The sequence below is a fragment of the Eubalaena glacialis genome, chromosome 15 (genome assembly GCF_028564815.1).
Source record: "Eubalaena glacialis isolate mEubGla1 chromosome 15, mEubGla1.1.hap2.+ XY, whole genome shotgun sequence".
Classification (NCBI taxonomy): Eukaryota; Metazoa; Chordata; class Mammalia; order Artiodactyla; family Balaenidae; genus Eubalaena; species Eubalaena glacialis.
In genome coordinates, this window is record NC_083730.1 from 74,410,895 (window position 1) to 74,427,445 (window position 16,551).

At 52.7% G+C, this 16,551-nt stretch overlaps 1 protein-coding gene across 3 annotated transcripts in view; it reads right to left on the reverse strand.

The window, feature by feature from the left end:
* CMKLR1 (chemerin chemokine-like receptor 1) overlaps positions 1-16,551 on the reverse strand; it is a 39,724-nt gene that overhangs the window by 4,327 nt on the left and 18,846 nt on the right. For all 3 annotated transcript variants that reach the window (XM_061169453.1, XM_061169452.1, XM_061169451.1), the window contains exon 2: positions 53-128. The gene's annotated coding sequence lies outside the window, so the exon portion shown is untranslated. The remainder of the gene's footprint in view (positions 1-52; positions 129-16,551) is intronic.

The window sequence follows — 16,551 nt, forward strand, 5'->3', positions numbered from 1 at the left end:
GTCCCCCACTGATGCCCTTTGGAGAGATGAGTTCAGATCCCGTGTCCCTTACCGTTCACTGTTACGATGTCCAAAGCTCTCCAATGTGGGTCCTTGGCCAATCAGTCCCCAAACACAGCTGGAAACACCTGCAGGGAAGAATGAGGAACAGCAGTTGGCTCTGGATCTAAGAACCAGAGGTTTGGGAGGACCCAGAGCCAGAGGTTGAATGTATCGCTGTTACTCCCACTTTCCAGAGGAGGAAGCAGAGGCTCAGAGAAGCTAAGTGATGTGCCCGAGGTTACCCAGCTGGGAGGTGGTGGAGCCCCCTGAACCCAGATCAACAGCTGAACCCTTCATCCCAACCCCCATCTCCACCGACCCCCCACCCCAGCACATCCAGAGATGACAGCCCGATTCAGGGGTGGGTTCAGGGGAAGGTGCAGGGGAGAGAGTATGGATGGCTCGATACAAATCCACTGCCAGGGCAGGCCCCAGAAAACACCATTTCAGGCAGTGTTGGGGACACAGGAGACAAGAAGAGGAACTGCCCAGAGCACCTACTATGTGCCAAGAACTATAATTCCCTCATCACATTAAATCTTCCCAGAGGTTCTTCTAGGCAGGTGATACTACTCTTGTTTTGGAGCTGCGGAAACTGAGGCTCAGAGAGAAGCATCCTTCTCACCAGGCATCCTCTGGGCCCTTTGGTACCAAGAATTGGGCCCTGGTGTCACAACAGTCCAATGAGACAGACACAGATACATTCCCTGAGCATCTACTGTATGCCAGACAGCTGAACTGGTACTTCATACAATCCCCATAACAACCTTGTTGGGTATTTTCCCAATTTATGGAAGAAGGAACAAAGATTGGAGAGTTCGCAAGCTTGGGAGGTCTTGGAGGAGGTGGTCTCATGCATCGTTCACACCCAACCTTGGCCACCTGCCAGCTCTGTGGCTTTGGACACATGATTTCTCCTCTCTGAGCCTCAGTTTCCTCATCAGTAAAGTGGGAATACGCACTACTTCACAGACAGGTTGTAAGAATTACAGGCAATCAGGAATTTGGAGCATTTGGCTCAGTGCTGGCACACAGTTAACCCTCGATAAATATTAGTGATTACATTGCAACCCAAGGGTAAACAGCTGAATTCCAAGCTGGAATTTGAACCCAGGGCGCTGACAACCCAGAGCCCATGCACTTTCCACCACCCATGTTTTCCCCATCTGACAAATGGGCTCTAAACCAGATGTTTCAGCCTGGCGAGACTGGCAATCGACACTTCATTATAAATAAGTCCAACCCTCCTCCATATAAATTCATCATTGGTGCTTGATGGGCTTGAGGTTGTATTTTATTGCATAAAAGTCACCTTTCGCTTTTTATTAAATAAAAGCCGCTTGCAAATTTCCATTGAGGACTCTGGGCTCAAAGGAGTGGGCATCATCCCACTCTGCAGCCTGGGAGAAGAATCCAGAGGTGTCCAACCAGGGGTCCCCAAGGACTTCCTGTGGGATGCGGAGAGAAGACGGAGAGGCAGCAGCTGCCCCCTCCCCCGACTCCCACAACTGGGGGAAATGTGACAGGTGTTCACGATAATAATGTATGTGCTGAGCATGTAATTCAGATGGTCTCACTTTGACCCAGGAGGGGCCACAGTGAGGCTGAAGGAGATGAAGACCCTTGCCCAAGGCATCTGGGCAGCGGGTGGGAGAGCCTGGATTTGAACCAGGTCTGCAGAATGTGGGATCTTGCCCGCCACTCCACGCTGCGAAATCGTGATCTCATGACAGCCACCGAGTGTGTCCTTGAGGAAGGAAGGAGCATGTCCGCGTTCCCTGTTCCGGGCTGTGCAGGATCCAGGGACGAGGACATGGCTTCCCAGGGTCCCTTCCCACAGGGGCTCACGGTCAGTCACAAGGGACAAGACAGAGGTGGTGCTGTGTCCTGAGCAAGGCCAGGCAGCCCCCAGGGAGCCCCGCGGAGGGGCATCCCCTAACCTGGGCATTGGAGGCTTCCTGGGGCAGGTGGGCTATGGGCTGAGTTTTAAAGGACAGTCGTGAGTTAAGACGGGAAGGAGGGAGGAGGGAGGGCATGCCAGGCCGTCTCCCCCGCCCCCGCATCCCCCCCTCATTAGCGGGCAGAGGGCGGTGTCTGAACCCCCAGAGGAGAGTGAAGAGTAGCAGGGTCTCAGGACCCAGCAATTGGCGCTGAAGCAGCTGCAGAAATGTGACGTCACGTCTGGCTCTCCCGCTGGGCTGGAAGCAGCTCGGGGTCAGAGGTCACAGGTCTTTTCATCTTTGAGCAGGGTGGAGGCCAGGCTGGGCCTGCACGGGGTGGTGCTGACATCCCCTGGCATGTCTGTCCGACTACTCCTCACCCCTCATCCCCCCAGAAATGTCAGTGTCCCCCATAGGTGTGTGCCCTTCCCCTCCACTCCCCCCTGCCTAAGCCCCTGGGATCTCCCTGCAGGGGGGCGCCAGTCACAGGTTTGCCCTCAGCCTCGGCCTCTGCTCTATCCCGACGTACATTCTTCCTGTCCTGTACTGCCCCCAGCCTGGGCAGTACAGCAGAGCGGTCAAGGACACAGACCCTGGGGCCCAGCCTAGCTACCAGCGTCCAAATCCTCCTCCTTCATGAACTCCCTGTGACTTTGAGCCACTCAGGTATCTTCTCTGTGCCTCAGTTGTCTTATCTATAAAATGGGTATGATCGTAATAGTTCAAATGGTTGAGAGGATTAAATGTCACATGCAAAGTACTGAGAACAGGGCCTCTTATGGGGTAAGCACTATGTTTTTACTGTCATTATTACTGTTGTTATTATTATCATCATTTTCCCCTCTCAGTCTTCTACTCTTAACTCCCTCCTAAAATGGCCTTTGCCATTCTAAAATGGCGGGAGGGGCCAGGAAGGCCAGAGGACCTGTGCATCCTGCCCGCTTGTCACCCCAGCTCTGGGTTCAAGGGCAGGTCAAAGGCGATACAGGCAAGAATTTGCTTCTCTAAGCTCCAGTCTCCTCATCTCTCCAGTGGGGTAAGAACCCTTCCCTCATTGCTGTTGTAAGGGTCATAAGAAATGACAATGACTCCTTTGCCAATTGTAAAGAGCTGTAAAATTCTCATTGTTCTTATTCCTTAAACTCTCTATAACCAGGAAGCTTAGGAAAAAAGTGGGTATAAGTATATATACATAATATGTGTATACTAACATTGTATACATAATGTTAGTATACATTATGTGTATACTAACATTGCGTACATAATATGTGTATGGCTAACATTTATTTGAGCACTCCCTATATGCTATTGTGCTCTGCAATAGCCTTACAAGGATACATTAGCTTGCAGGTAAGAAAACTGAGGTTCAGAGAGGTGAAGCAACTTGCCCGAAGCCACACAGCTGGGAAATCTGACTCCAGAGCCTGACTTCCAAGGATCCCAAGTGAAAAGTCTCTTGTGTTCCCCCTGCTTCCCTGAGAGATTAGGAGTCCCAATCCCACCTCTCTGAGCTCTCTAAGCCTTAGCTTTGAACCCTGAGAGCCCAGACCGTCATCGCATTCTTGATCCTCCCATGGAGCTGCCTTCCCCGGTTTCCCTTTGCCTTGCCTTCAAGGTCCCTACAAGCAGCTACCACAGGGAAATCACCTCTATGATGCTGTATTAGTCCTGGACAATGATGCTACCCACTGCCTCTCTCAAGGTGCCCTTTACGAAGCTCCCTGCCCAGTGAGAAATGCCCTGGAGAATTCAAGGTAAGGAAAAACATTGTTTCCTCTGAGGAACTAGGCTGCTTCCTCAATCTTAATAAACAAAGTTCTACAAAGGATCACGTTTCCCTTTTTGATGTGGCCATAAGGAAGCTCAGAGTCACATCTACAGGTCAAAGGCAGCAAGCCCATTCATCCTGCTGGTCTGCAGTTTCTGCGTTGGTTTGGGTTGGCTCTGATGTCTACATCTAGCTATACTTTATGTTGGTTTTAGTTCCTTGTGATAGATAAATCGGGGCACACTCTAGCCCAAACATTGTACCAAGCTTTTTAATGACATTCACTCATGCATCCCCAACAAACCCCAGCAGTAGTACTGCTATTACTCCCGATGTAAAGGTAAGGAAGTAAGGCTAAGGCACACAGTCAGCTAGCGGCCAGTTCACGCAGGTTGCTGTGACGCTGTGCCCTGCTCTTAACCATCTTGCTTTCCAGGAAGTGGAGCCCATCTTTCCATGTCTGTTCACACCCTTGCTGATGCCCCAGGATCCCCAGCTCCACCCTCCCGGGAAACCTCCTCTTTGCTCCCCTTTTTTAGCCCCTCAAGGAACCCATGTTCCCCAGTTTTCAGGACAATCTGGCTGAGGTCTGGGGCACAGATGGGAATCGTTTGCCAAAGCTGACATTGTCCGTCACAGCCCAGGCGGGCAAGCGAGCCTGTCCAGACTGTCCTTCTTTCTGCCCTCGGCTCCCCAGGGAGCCCAGGGGACAGATGAACTGTCCTGGCTCGGCTCCCAGATTCTTCCTGTGATCCCAAACTTACACCCATTTGGAACCGGGGCCTAGAGCTGGTCTGCTCTGAGGCTCCTGACACAGACTCCCCAAGCCCGTCTTGGCAGTCCTTTCTTTGGGACAGTTCCCATAGGTCCCCAGAAGGGGATGCCAGGGAGGAGGTGGTAGGGGAGGCAGGAGACCCGCTATGACAACGGAGCAAGTTGCTTCCCCATCTCTGAGCCTCGGTTGTGCCATCTGCAAAATGGGAATGATAATAACCCCTGCCCTGCTTACTTCTCAGGACCGCTGGGAGCACGTGTTAAGGCCCTTCAGCTTGTCCCTGGCTTGGTGAGGATGATGGAGAAAGACCCAGTCTGAGTCAAAGCCCTGGGAGGTCTGAGAGCTCCACTTTGTGGAGAGACAAAGCTTCCCGAAGTGAAGCAACACATTTGCTACGTGGCATCTGCCAAAAATCAAAAGCACTCTTTTTTTCAGAGTATCCCCGTATCTCAGGTCAGAGCAGAATGTGGGCACCAAGTGGGTCCTCAGGATATTGCTGTGTCCTCACGTGGTCTTCCCTGTGTGCGTGTGCGTGTCCTAATCACCTCTTCATATATGGACATCAAGCAGGTTGGATTAGGGCCCACCCTAATGACCTCACTTTTCCCTAATCACCACTTAAAAACCCTGTCTCCAAATACAGTCACATTCCCAAAGTACTGGGATTTAGGATGTCAACATATGAATTTGGGGGAGGGGATACAATTCAGCCCACAACACCTACATAGTTGTCATTATTGTTAGAACTTAACATTGCTATTTGCTGTTCCTCCAGATCGCTCCCTCTGTACTGGGATTGCCATCTGGAATGTACAGGGAACGCCTTCCTGCAAATCCGAAAAGACAGCAACCCAGCAGAAAAATGGGCTAAAGATATAAACAGGTAATTTACAGGAGGGAAACCTCCAAAGCCAGGTATTAGACAAACTGATCATCAAAGACATGCGAATGAGAACTGTGGAAAGGTTCTAGAAAGCTGGGATGGAGACCCCCTGGGGCTGGCACAGGCTTCATGCCTTGCTGTGGGTACCCGTGAACCCCTGCGTGCCCCCCAGCCCATGTGCAGTGTTTGGAGGGGCATGCCTTAGCTTTGGTTCTCCAGAAGCAAACCTCACATAAGCCTTCCTGCAAAGGTGATCATTAAGGAAGTGTTCCAGGAAAACCCAGTTAAGGGAGTGGAGAAGTAGGATGAGGAAAGGGAGGAGGTCTGACAAGGGGGCAATGCCAGGCAAAATCCTGGGGAAGGTGGCCTTGGTTCATGCTGGGGTCAGGGAACAATGGAGGTTGAATTCCAGGAGGCTATTTGTATCCTTCCATCCTGTCCTAGGAGGGGCACAGTCCCAGGCCCTCCCAGCGCCTGAGGGGCAGTCCTCTGACAAAGAGCCACAGGTGCGGGCTGTCAGTAGCGAGAGCCCACCGGGAGGCTGTGTGCCCAAAAACAGTCACAGATCCAGGGGTCTCGGGCAGAGCAGAGGCATCTGCTGACGGCTGGAAGCTGGAAGCTGGAAGCTGCTTACGTCCGGTGTGGGAGAGGCAAAAAGCTACGCAGCTGTTAGAGGCAACAGATTAGCAAGTGTACACACAGCAAAAGAACACAGCAATTTAAAACCACCTACCCAAATAGCACGTAAGTACACTGAAAACAAGCATCCCAAAGCAGCAACACAGTAACACACGTTTTGCAAGAACAGGGCCAAATAACGAGATACACACTGAACAGATTAGAATGGCTCCTTGGGAGCGGGGGTGGGAGGGAGAGGGAGAAGGAAAAGGGGAAAAAGGAAATGAATGCAGAGAAGAATGAAAATAAGACAAATGAGGAGGCCTCTGAGGCAGATGGGGATGGGTGGAGGGGTGTCATTATGTCAGCCTTCCCTCCCCTCCTGAGGTCCAGAAAAACCCAAAGCAAACAAATACACACCCCAAATTCCTGCCCGGGGTTCAGGCTTGGGCAGTGACCAGCCCATGCCTGGGTCACTGAATCCCTCATAAAGCCACATTGGGCAGGGGAAGGACCAAACAAGCAGCCTTGTCCCTGCCCGGGGCCTTGAGAGCCCGGCCCTGCCAGCCTCCTCCATCAGGCTGGGAATGAACTTGGACGAGCCCACAAAAGGAACAGCATCAACCCAGTCAGAGGTGGCTGTGCGGTGGCCAAGGCCCGATTCCTCCTGCCGGAGACCAGATGGACCAGGCAGAAGATCCTGCACAGACGGTCCCGCCCTGCCCACCTGGCCAGGGCAGACAGACCTCTGCTGGGGAAGGGGCGGGAGAGCTCAAGGCCACATCTGGTTCCTCCCACCACAGAGAGCAGAAACCTCAGGCAGATGTTCTTTGCTTAGTTTTTATTAAGCAAACGTGTATAGAGCCCTCACCAAATTCCAGGCACGTTTCTAAGCACTATTACAGAAGAGGAAATTGTCCCAGAGAGGTTAAGTGCCCAAGGTCACACAGATAGCTCAGGTAAGCAAGATAGGCCAAATTTGTCATTCCAGACAGAGGAGGAAGCTCAGAGCCTGATGAGCTGCCAAACCCACTCTCCTTCCTTGTCCACTGCCTCGCCTCCTTGGGACGTTCCAGAATCCTCTAGTCATTGCCCCAGTGGAACCTCCCAAGAGTCCCCACGAGGTCAGGTGTGCATTTTATAGGTGGGGCAAGATGAGGCTCCCCTGGGTTTCCCCCAAGCCTCCCTGCCTCTAGGTAATGGCCCTAAGGGGAGCATGTCACATCCCAGGTGCTGCAGGAAAAGCCCTTTGGAGGGGGGGCTCATTCATTCATCCATCCTTCAAGGATGTGTGGAGCCCGCTGCCCCCTGGCCCTGGAGAGGAGACTAGGGTGCCATGGGCATGGCTCTTCTCACCTGGACCTCCCCCTAACCCTGCAAGGTCACTGTCATCAGTCCTGATTTACCGAGGGGATGTCTGAGGCCAGGAATCAGTGGGAGAAGGGTCATTTGCCTGCAGTCACACACCTGGTTAGTGGCAGTGCAGGGATTTGAACACGGGTCCTTAGGAATCCAGGGCCCCACCTCCTCCAGCTGCCACCTGCTGGCCTATGTCCCCTGGGCTCAGGGGACAGCAGAGCTGAGAGCCATCTGGGCGGCAGACGTGGCCTTCAGCTTCCTCTCCGTGTCGTTGCCACGCCCCTCTGCCAGAGTCTGCAAAGGACTCGCTCCCTTTCTGTCCTCCCTTTCTGTCCGAGTCTGGTCTCTCCCTGCTTGCTTCTCCGTCAGCCTCTATCTTGGTCTCTCTCCCTTTGTCTCGTCTTGTATTCTCTGTCTGTCCCTGTCTCTGTGTCTCGCCCTGCCTCTCACAACTCTGTGCGGTCTCCTTGTCTTCTCTTTGTCTCCCTGTTCCCTCCCTCTCTCCCCACCCTCCCCCCTGAGAGGCCAAGCCACCCCTCACCTTCCGGCATCACTCACCTATGTGCCTCGCGGGCTACACCGCAGGCTGCCACCCTCTCTCCCAGCCCGCTGCCTTCCGGCTGCTGCCTCTCTAGCCTATGGCTAACCGTCTCCTGGCTGCAGGCCCCAGGCCGAGGGCAGGGGCTTTATCAGGGCCCGTGGGCGTGGGAGCCCATCGGGGAAACTGGAAACTCTTCCCCCCATGTTTGGCCTGGCTCCTGTCCCTGTCTCCCACCTCCCCCATGGCCCACCCTGACAGTCCGCCGGGCCGGGCGGCCCCGGATGCCTCTCCTCCAGCTTTCTGAGCCTCCAACAGGCTCTCAGGAGCTGGGAGGCCCCTCAGAGGGCATTCTGTTTTGTAGCCGGGGAAACAGAGGTCCAGGAGAGGGACTGACCCTCCCTAAGCCTCAGAGAAGAGGGCCTTAGCCTGTCTTGCATGTGATGTATCCCAGAGCCTAGAAGTCGGCCTGGTGCCTCACACACCTTATGCCTCACCACTCCGCATCCCCCTCGTGGCATAGATTTGCAAATGAAGCCTCACTCAGAGAGGTGAAGTGACTCACCCCGGCTCACACAGCCTTTAAGCATCAGCCCAGGGTTAGAACCAAGGACTCTCTGACCCCCAAACCTTGGCTATTTCTACTTGCCCAAGATCACAGCCTCAGCCAGCAGGTGAAACATAATGGGGCCTTCCAGGCATCACTCTCCCCATCACATATGTCCCTCCTCAGCGGCGTCCCCACCTCCCCCAGGCCCTGCCAGCCAGCTTTGGTCCTGATACCTTGGCCTCTGCCACAGTCCCCTGACTGGTCCCATCCACCAGTCCCTCATCCTTCAGGGCAGAGAGAGGGGGCCTCCCAGCCCCACAGCCGGCTCCAAGAGATACTCAGGGGTTACCATCCCTGGATCCCTAGCCCTGAGAGACTCAGGAATCTCGAAACCACACAGCAGCAGCCGTTCCAGCCACAGCCCTGGCTGCCAGCGCTGGGACAGAATTAGCTCTGTGTTGGGAGAAAATTTCCTCCCTGGTCCCACGCCCGCACCCGGGAGCTCTGGCTGAGTCACCGTAGTGGGGATCGAAGGCACTGGCTGCCTAACAGCCTGCCCCATTTTCTTTGGGTTGGGATGGGGCTGCGTTTGGGCTTAGGACTCTGCAGCGGTGGGCAAAAGCAAGGAGCTTATGCCCTTCGACATGGGCAACCTGCTTGCTCAGAGGCCCCAGGAAACCTCCAGTGCCTGATGGGAGCACAGAAGCAGGAGACCACCTCCCCCCGCCCCAAATGTCCACTCCGCTGCCTGGATCCCCCCCATTAGAATGATCCATGCCTTCTCCCCAATGTGCTCTGTCCTCAAATTCACTGCTCCCTGCTCTGTGCCCTGCAGGCTGAGCTGTAGGAATAATATTAACTACCTGCCCTCTGACCTCCAGTTGAGTTAATCCATGAAGGCCCAGCAGGGGCTGCAGGACAGGAAGAAAGCAGGTCGGGTGTTTATTGTCCCGGTGACCTCCCTGCAGGGTCTCCATGAGTCGGTCACAGCTACACAACCTGGGTCCCAGTAACCAGTCCCTCCCTGACCCCTCGGCCTAAGGGCAGGAAGGTCTCCTTGTATCTTAGACCTGGGGTCTAAGATACAAGGATACATCATTTATGCTGTCCACACTTTCTAAGTCCTCCCTTGCCTAAGCACTCATCAAGTCCCCATTTGAGTGGGTCATCTGTTTCCCGCTGAGACCCTGACCCAGAATCCAGACTCTCCGTGTCTCCCCCTCCGACACCCACACGTCTGTTTCCTAAACAGCTCACAAATCTGCCCATCATTTCTGCCCGCCTGGGTGAGTGCTAGAGACCCCTAACCAGCATGTCACTTCCACTATGATTTCATTTTCCACCTAGTAGCTGGAGAGACCGTTTCAAAATGCAAACCACCTCGCAGCTCTGCCCGCTTGAAAGCCCCTGGCAGCTCCCCTGTGGTCTTAGAACAATGCTCACTCCTTACCAATGTCCCGGAGGCCCAAGCAGTCTGGCCCCTGCCTACCCTAGGACTGAGCCGAGGCTGGCCCCAGAGAGAATCCTGACTCGGAAGCAGATTCCTGGCTCAGGTAGAGTGCGGACTCTTCCTTGCAAACCCAGCCCCACTATTTTACTGCAGACCCAGCAGCTATTCCAGCCACAAAAGACCCCCAAGATTATTTGGATGTACGTCTCTCTTTGGACATATGTCCAAGATTGTTTGGACATATGTTGTTTGGACGTATGTCTCTCTTTGTTTGGACGTTTGTCTCTCTTTCCAGGCCAAAAAGCTACTCTGGCCCCCACCGTGGGTCCAATGCACAAACACTACGAATTCTCCCGGCCACTCAGCTTACATCCAAAGCGGTCAGGGAAATAGCCTGGGTGTCTCCCCCATAAACAGTGCCCCAGCCCCTGGAGGTGGCCTGTAAACAGATTTTCTCCCATGCTTATAACCCACTGGACTGGGAGGCCCGGCACCCCATTCGCTTAATCCCCTGAAGTCAGCCTTGAGTCCACTCACGCAAATAATCCCCGAGCTGTGTACACAGAGTATCTGGAAGGCAGCAGGCACAGGGGTTTTACGTGAGCCGCTCAGGATGTGGTCGGAGGAGGCTGCCAGTGGTGGTCGCCGTCTCCCCGATGCTGGCAATGCCCTCAGTGTTCTGCTCATGGCGTGGGCTTGGAGCCCAGACTCTGAGTGGCTCCTGGGTGCCCTGCGAGTTGTCATAGTTCCAGCCCCTGCCCCCCTAAATCCAAGCCAGCACAGCCCACCTTCAGCCCTGAGGGCCAGGCTGCATCTGATACCGCCCCAGAGCACGGCTTCTCCTCTGGGTACCTTGGGACGTGTGGAAGGGAGCAGCCAAAGGAACTGTCCCCATCTTTAGTGCCCCAACCTGCTGCGGGAGAGAAGGGCAAGGAAGCTGAAGACTGGCCTCATCTGCTTCTGCAGCCCTTCTTTGCAGCCCCTCCCTCTCTCTCTGTTACTCTGAGAACCTTACCAGGCCCCTGAAAGTCACTCCTGGACATTCCGGTAAAGAGCTTTTGACCCTAGAATGCCAGGGTTAAATATTATAATAATCACCAAAATATCAATATTTTATTGAGCACCTACTATATATGCCAGGACATTGAGAAACACCTTATGTGTATCATCTCACACAAACCCAGGGGGATTATTATGGCCATTTTAGAGTTGAGGAAGCCAAGGCCAGAGAGGTTAAGGGTCTTACCCAAAGTCACGTGGCTAGTGAGAGGCAGAGGTAGGATTTGAATCCAGATTAAGAATACAGTGCTCTTTCTTTTATACCTTACAGGATCTACTTGGCAAATGTCTTTAGATAAATCCCTGACCATTTGGGGCCTTGGTTTCCCCAACTATAAAACAAGGAGGTTGGAGTTGATGGTGTCAAAGGCTCTCTTCCAGCTTTAAAATATGCCATAATTGAATGGGCCAAGTGTCTGTCTATTCCCAGCCTTGTGCCCATAAAAAGACAGCATGGCTCAGCTCCACGCTGTGTGACCCCAGACAAGTTGCTTTACTTCTCTGAGCTATAGTAGGGTTGCCTATAAAATGGCAATAATAAAACCTTCCTTTCAGAAAATCCAGGGATCTGGATGAAGCGATCTCTTGGGACCCCTTGCAGGTCTAAGATCTCTGGGATGGAAGTTCAAGGTTAATTTACAAGCCTCCCCACCACCAAGACCCCAAGTCTGGGGTCCTTACTGACTGTGACAGTGTTGTCTCAGACTCGCCCCCCCCTCCCCCTTCCCAGCTGCACAGTGGCTAAAAGCCCATACTTGAAAGTCAGCCAGACCAGGTTTAAAGGCCCTTCCTCATTCAGTGACTGTGGACACATTACCTCTCTTCTCCAAGCCTCAGTGTGCTCATTGGTAAAATGGGGCTGATATTATTACCTCCCTCCTAGGGTTACAGTGAGCATATCACGAAATGATGATGTGAACGTGGTATCTGTTGCACAGCAGGTGCTCAACAAATGTTTGTATAGAAAAATCAGATGGTGACGAGTCTGTGAGATCCAGTAGCATCCCTGTCTCATGGAGGGGAGAAAGCCAGGCCGAATATCCAGTTTGCAGATTCTGAACCAAAGCAAAGGGCTGTGTTACCAGGAAACCCACGGAGCTCAAAGATGAGCCTGGATGGTGTCTGGAAGTAGAGGAGGGCTGGGAGCCAGCCAGCGGTTGCTCTCAGCCTCCTCCTTCCAGACCAGATGCCGCCCGGGGCCGGATGAGGAAACGGTGGCTACTGCCATTCCCTCCCCCTCTCGGCCCCGTCTCCCTTCCTGGCATCCCCACATCCTCTGCCAGAGCTTCTGCAAAGCATTTTTCAACTTGACTATAGTCCCTCGGTTAAAACAAGCATTGTCCCACCTCTGTCTGCACAGGGCATTAAAGCTTAACAAGGAAGTGCCCAGGCTATGTGGCCTCGGGCCCATTCTCCACATCTCCAACCTTCCGTTTCAAATCTGGCACATAGAGATGGCCCAACATACTGTGAAGATGAAGGAAAACGATCTATATGAAGCACCTAGCAAAACAGCCAGCCGCTCACAGGGCCTCAGATGATGCCAATTCCCCCTTATGCCCATTTAACAGATAAGAAAACTGAGATTCAAACTAGTTTCATGATCTTTCCCAAAGTTACCCAGAAAGTGAGCAATGGGTATAATCAGGAGCTCTAGGCTGGACTTTGGGCTTCTCCTCTCCTGGTTTTCCCTGGAATCATGTTCCATATCACTTAGAACTAGATTTCAATTCCAGCTCCAGCACTTAGAGGCTGTGTGACTTTGTACAGGTTGCTTCACCTCTCTGAGCCTCAGGCTCCTCATCCATAGCATCTTTCTCTAGGAGTTGTGAGGATACAATAAAACAAGGCTGGTAAAGTGCTTGGCATCGTGCCTGCCATGATCACAATTACCAATACTATTAATACCAGTAATTAGTAATATTACAGGAAAGGGGGGGGATTTATCTCACAGTGGTGAAACTGGAAAATATGTTTCCACCCTCTTGGTGGAGTCCTTTATTTTAGGATCCAAGGAGAACTTGGCAGGACACAGCCTTTTCTGGAATTCCCAGAATGTCAGGGAACATTGGGTAAATTGGAGACACCAGGAGGCTGCAGCGTCAGGTCACGGACCCCTTTCCAGCCTTCTCCTGTGTCCCATCTGCTCATTGCCTGAGCAGCCCTGAGGCCCCAGCACATCTAGACGAGGGCAGCCCCGCCCAGCCCCCTCACTGTCTGCCCAACAGCCCTGTTCACTCCAGGCCACTTTGTTTCGGAGACTTCCTGCCTCTGGCCTGGAACGTTCTCCTCCATGGCCCTGTCACAGGAGGAAGTGTGCGCAGCATGGGCCTGGGGTTCCAGGAGTGTGGTTTGGCACCTTTGCCTGGGAGAGGTCAGAAAACAGAAGCCCTCTTGGAGGGTGAGGGAGGGGAAGGGAGGGCGAGGTGGGGTCCCTTCCAGACAGGCTGACTCAAACCCTCCAGGAGGCTGAGAAACTTCCGACAAGATGGCCTTGACATTGGGCTAACGGAAAGCTCAGAAGGCCAAGGATTCTTCCCTCCAATTCTCCGATCCTCCTCTCTCCCTTCCTCCATCCTTCCAAGAAATATTTATTAAACACCTATTGTGTGCCAAGCCCAGATCCAGATCCAGATCCAGGGGCTACAGCAGGGAACAAAATGGACACATCGCTTCCCTGGAGGGGCTGGCATTCTCAAGGGTGAGGATTGGGTAACAAACAGATAAACAAATTTGTAATAAAGAAGACAAACACCTCTAGAGCCAAACTGCCTGGGTTTGAACCCCTGCCCTGCCACTCACCAGCTGTGTTACTGTGGGCAAGTCACCACACCTCTCTGTGCCTCAGTTTCCTCATCTGATAAATGGGGGTGATAGCTCTTTCCTCATAGGGTTGTTACAAGGATTAAATGAGTTTATGTTGGTAATGTTTAGAAGCATGCCTGGTTCTTTGGAAGCACTATGTAAGTGCTGGAAAAATGAAATGAATATAACGGGTGGTGATATATGCTATGAACTAAAATATAAAGAGGAGTGGGGCATAGAGATGGGGGCGGGGTGCTATTTTAGGCAGAGTGTTCCGAGAAGGCCTCTCTGATACGGAGACCTTTGAGCAGACTTGAATACAGGGAGAGGGAGACATATCACTATCTGATGGAAGAGCACTTCAGGCAGTGCGAAGGGTAAGTGCAAAGCCCCTGAGGCAGGAGCAGGTTTAGCAGGTTCAAGAAACAGCATGGATCCATTCATTCAAACATCCATTCAATAAGCAGCTAGTGAATACCTTCTAAGTGTCACACTCCTTGTTGGAGACTGTGGGAGTCTATGCCCCCAAGTAGGGGAGGTGGGTGCGGCAACATAGCATAGTCAGTGCTCTGAGATGTCACCTAAAATCCAGACTTCCAGCAAACCAGCCCTATTGGGCCTGCATCACAGACAGGATGGGGTTCTTGGCAGCCTCCCTATCAACCCCTTGACTCTGGGGCAATGAGTCTGCTGTGATTCACCATGGAGCCTGCCCTGGCTCTCTACTGTTGTCGAAACAAGAACAAGATGAGAGAAAGATGAACAAAGTCATTCTCACTTTCAGCTTTAATGGGAGAGTGTGGATTTCTTTGTGGAAGTGGAGAATGTTCCGATGTTAGTCAATCGTGTCTCCTGCCTGACCTTGTTGCTGGCTGAGTTTGTGGCCCTGGCTCTGTACAAAGCGAAGGGAAGGTAGCCAGGGAAATCAGGGGAGGCTTCTGGGAGGAAGTGACATTTGAGCTGAGGCTTGAGGGGTACGAAGCCTTTGCTTAATGGAGCAGTGGAGGGAGAAGGCATCTCCGCAGAGGAAACTGTGTGCAAAGGTACAGCGGCTGGGTAACGTGAGGTTAGACTGTGTGTGGGTGTCTGTGCGTGTGTGTCTGTGTGTGTGTGGTGGGGATTTTGGGGGGATGGCAGGAGACGTGGCTGAGAAAAGAAGAGGGGTTCAGATTATGAGACCTCCTGCAAGCTACCAAATTTATCCTGTGGGCAATAGGGAGCCATGGGTGGTTTGTAAGCAGAGGGGTGTCCATTTTTCTAAACAACCCCAGCTCTAACCCAGGTGGCTCATACAGAGACTGCATTGGAAGAGGGGAGACTGGAGGCAAGAGGCTAGCAAGAGACCTGATGAGCTGAGTGAGAATCCCCCACCAGCTCCAGGTCCACTCAGAAGTGGCAGTTTTTGGAGGCCTCAGAAATCAAGGGTCCCATCACAGAGCCGGGGAGTCTGGCAATCTCCCCATTTTCTTGAGGGAATTCTTCTTCAGCCGGCATGGGCACATTTGCCTCAAGAGCCGTTTCCATGGCAACTGCCAATGCTCCAAGAAAAATCTTGGATGAGCAGAGGAGTAGGGACAGGATACACCAAAACGAGTCTTCATGGAAGAAGCCAGGTCACACTGGCCAGTCCCAGGGGCTGAGACCCAACCCTAGCCCCAGAATCCCGGATGCCACAGACAAAATCTGGTCACCATGGCAACACTGATTCCGCATCCTTGGGTATCACTGGGGATGGGGAGAGACAGGAGGGAGGAAATGCCAAGGGGCAGCCAGACCAGTAGCTTACAAGGTATGCTAATCCTAGGATGGGTGTGAGAGGCAGGTAAGTGAAGAACATGGGTGCAGATGAAAGAGCAGCCTCTGGGGTCTGATTTTTGGATTCAGAAAGGCATCCCCTACCCAAGAATTGATGCCTGGTAAACCCTGTTGCTAAGCCTTGAATTCCACCATTAGAGTTCTACTTTTAACTCCCCCACAATTAACTGCAGTAAAAGTAATAATGGCCTGGGGGCCAACACCCCCCCACCCACCATTCACTGGCTCAGGCTGGTTGGGGGCAAGGCTGGAGCGGTTGTGGGTGTGGAGAGAAGCGAGGGAGAGAATAGTTTATGCTAAATGATGGGGGTGGCGGGACATCTCAAGGATGCAACCTGATCCCCCCCTCCCAGTCTTCCACTCCAGCAAACCTGAGGAGTGCATTGAGGGCTGAGCTTAGAGACCAAACTGACAGAACCTCCCATCGTGTCCCTGGTTTGCTGTGTGACTTTAGGCAAGCACTTTCCCTCTCTGATCAGGCCTCAGTTTCCACATCTCTAAAATGGACAGGTTGGACTGAGAGAGGAAGACTTTGGGGTGGAGGAAAGAGAGAGTAGGAAAGCAAAGAAAGTTGGGGTGCAGTGTGGAGGAATTATGGGGGTTGCAGAGCTATGAAAGACAAAAGGCAGAAATGTTGCTATTATGTAATCATTAGCTATTCCTTGAAATAGGATTTGGGGGGAAGGTTAGACATCCAGCCCATCAAACTCAGGCTCTCAGTGAGATGCCAGATGGTGGAGGGGCTGAGTGCCCAGCTGGGGAGCCAGGCTGCCTGGGGTTAATCTCAGCAGTGGGACTAGGGGAGGATCATTTACCTGCCCTCTGCCTCAGTTTCCCTATTTGCAAAGTGGGGGAAATAGTAATACCTCTTGCACTGAACTATTCTGGGATTAAATAACTTGACATACGTAGAGCACATAGCATAGATCCTGGTTCTTGTTATCTCACT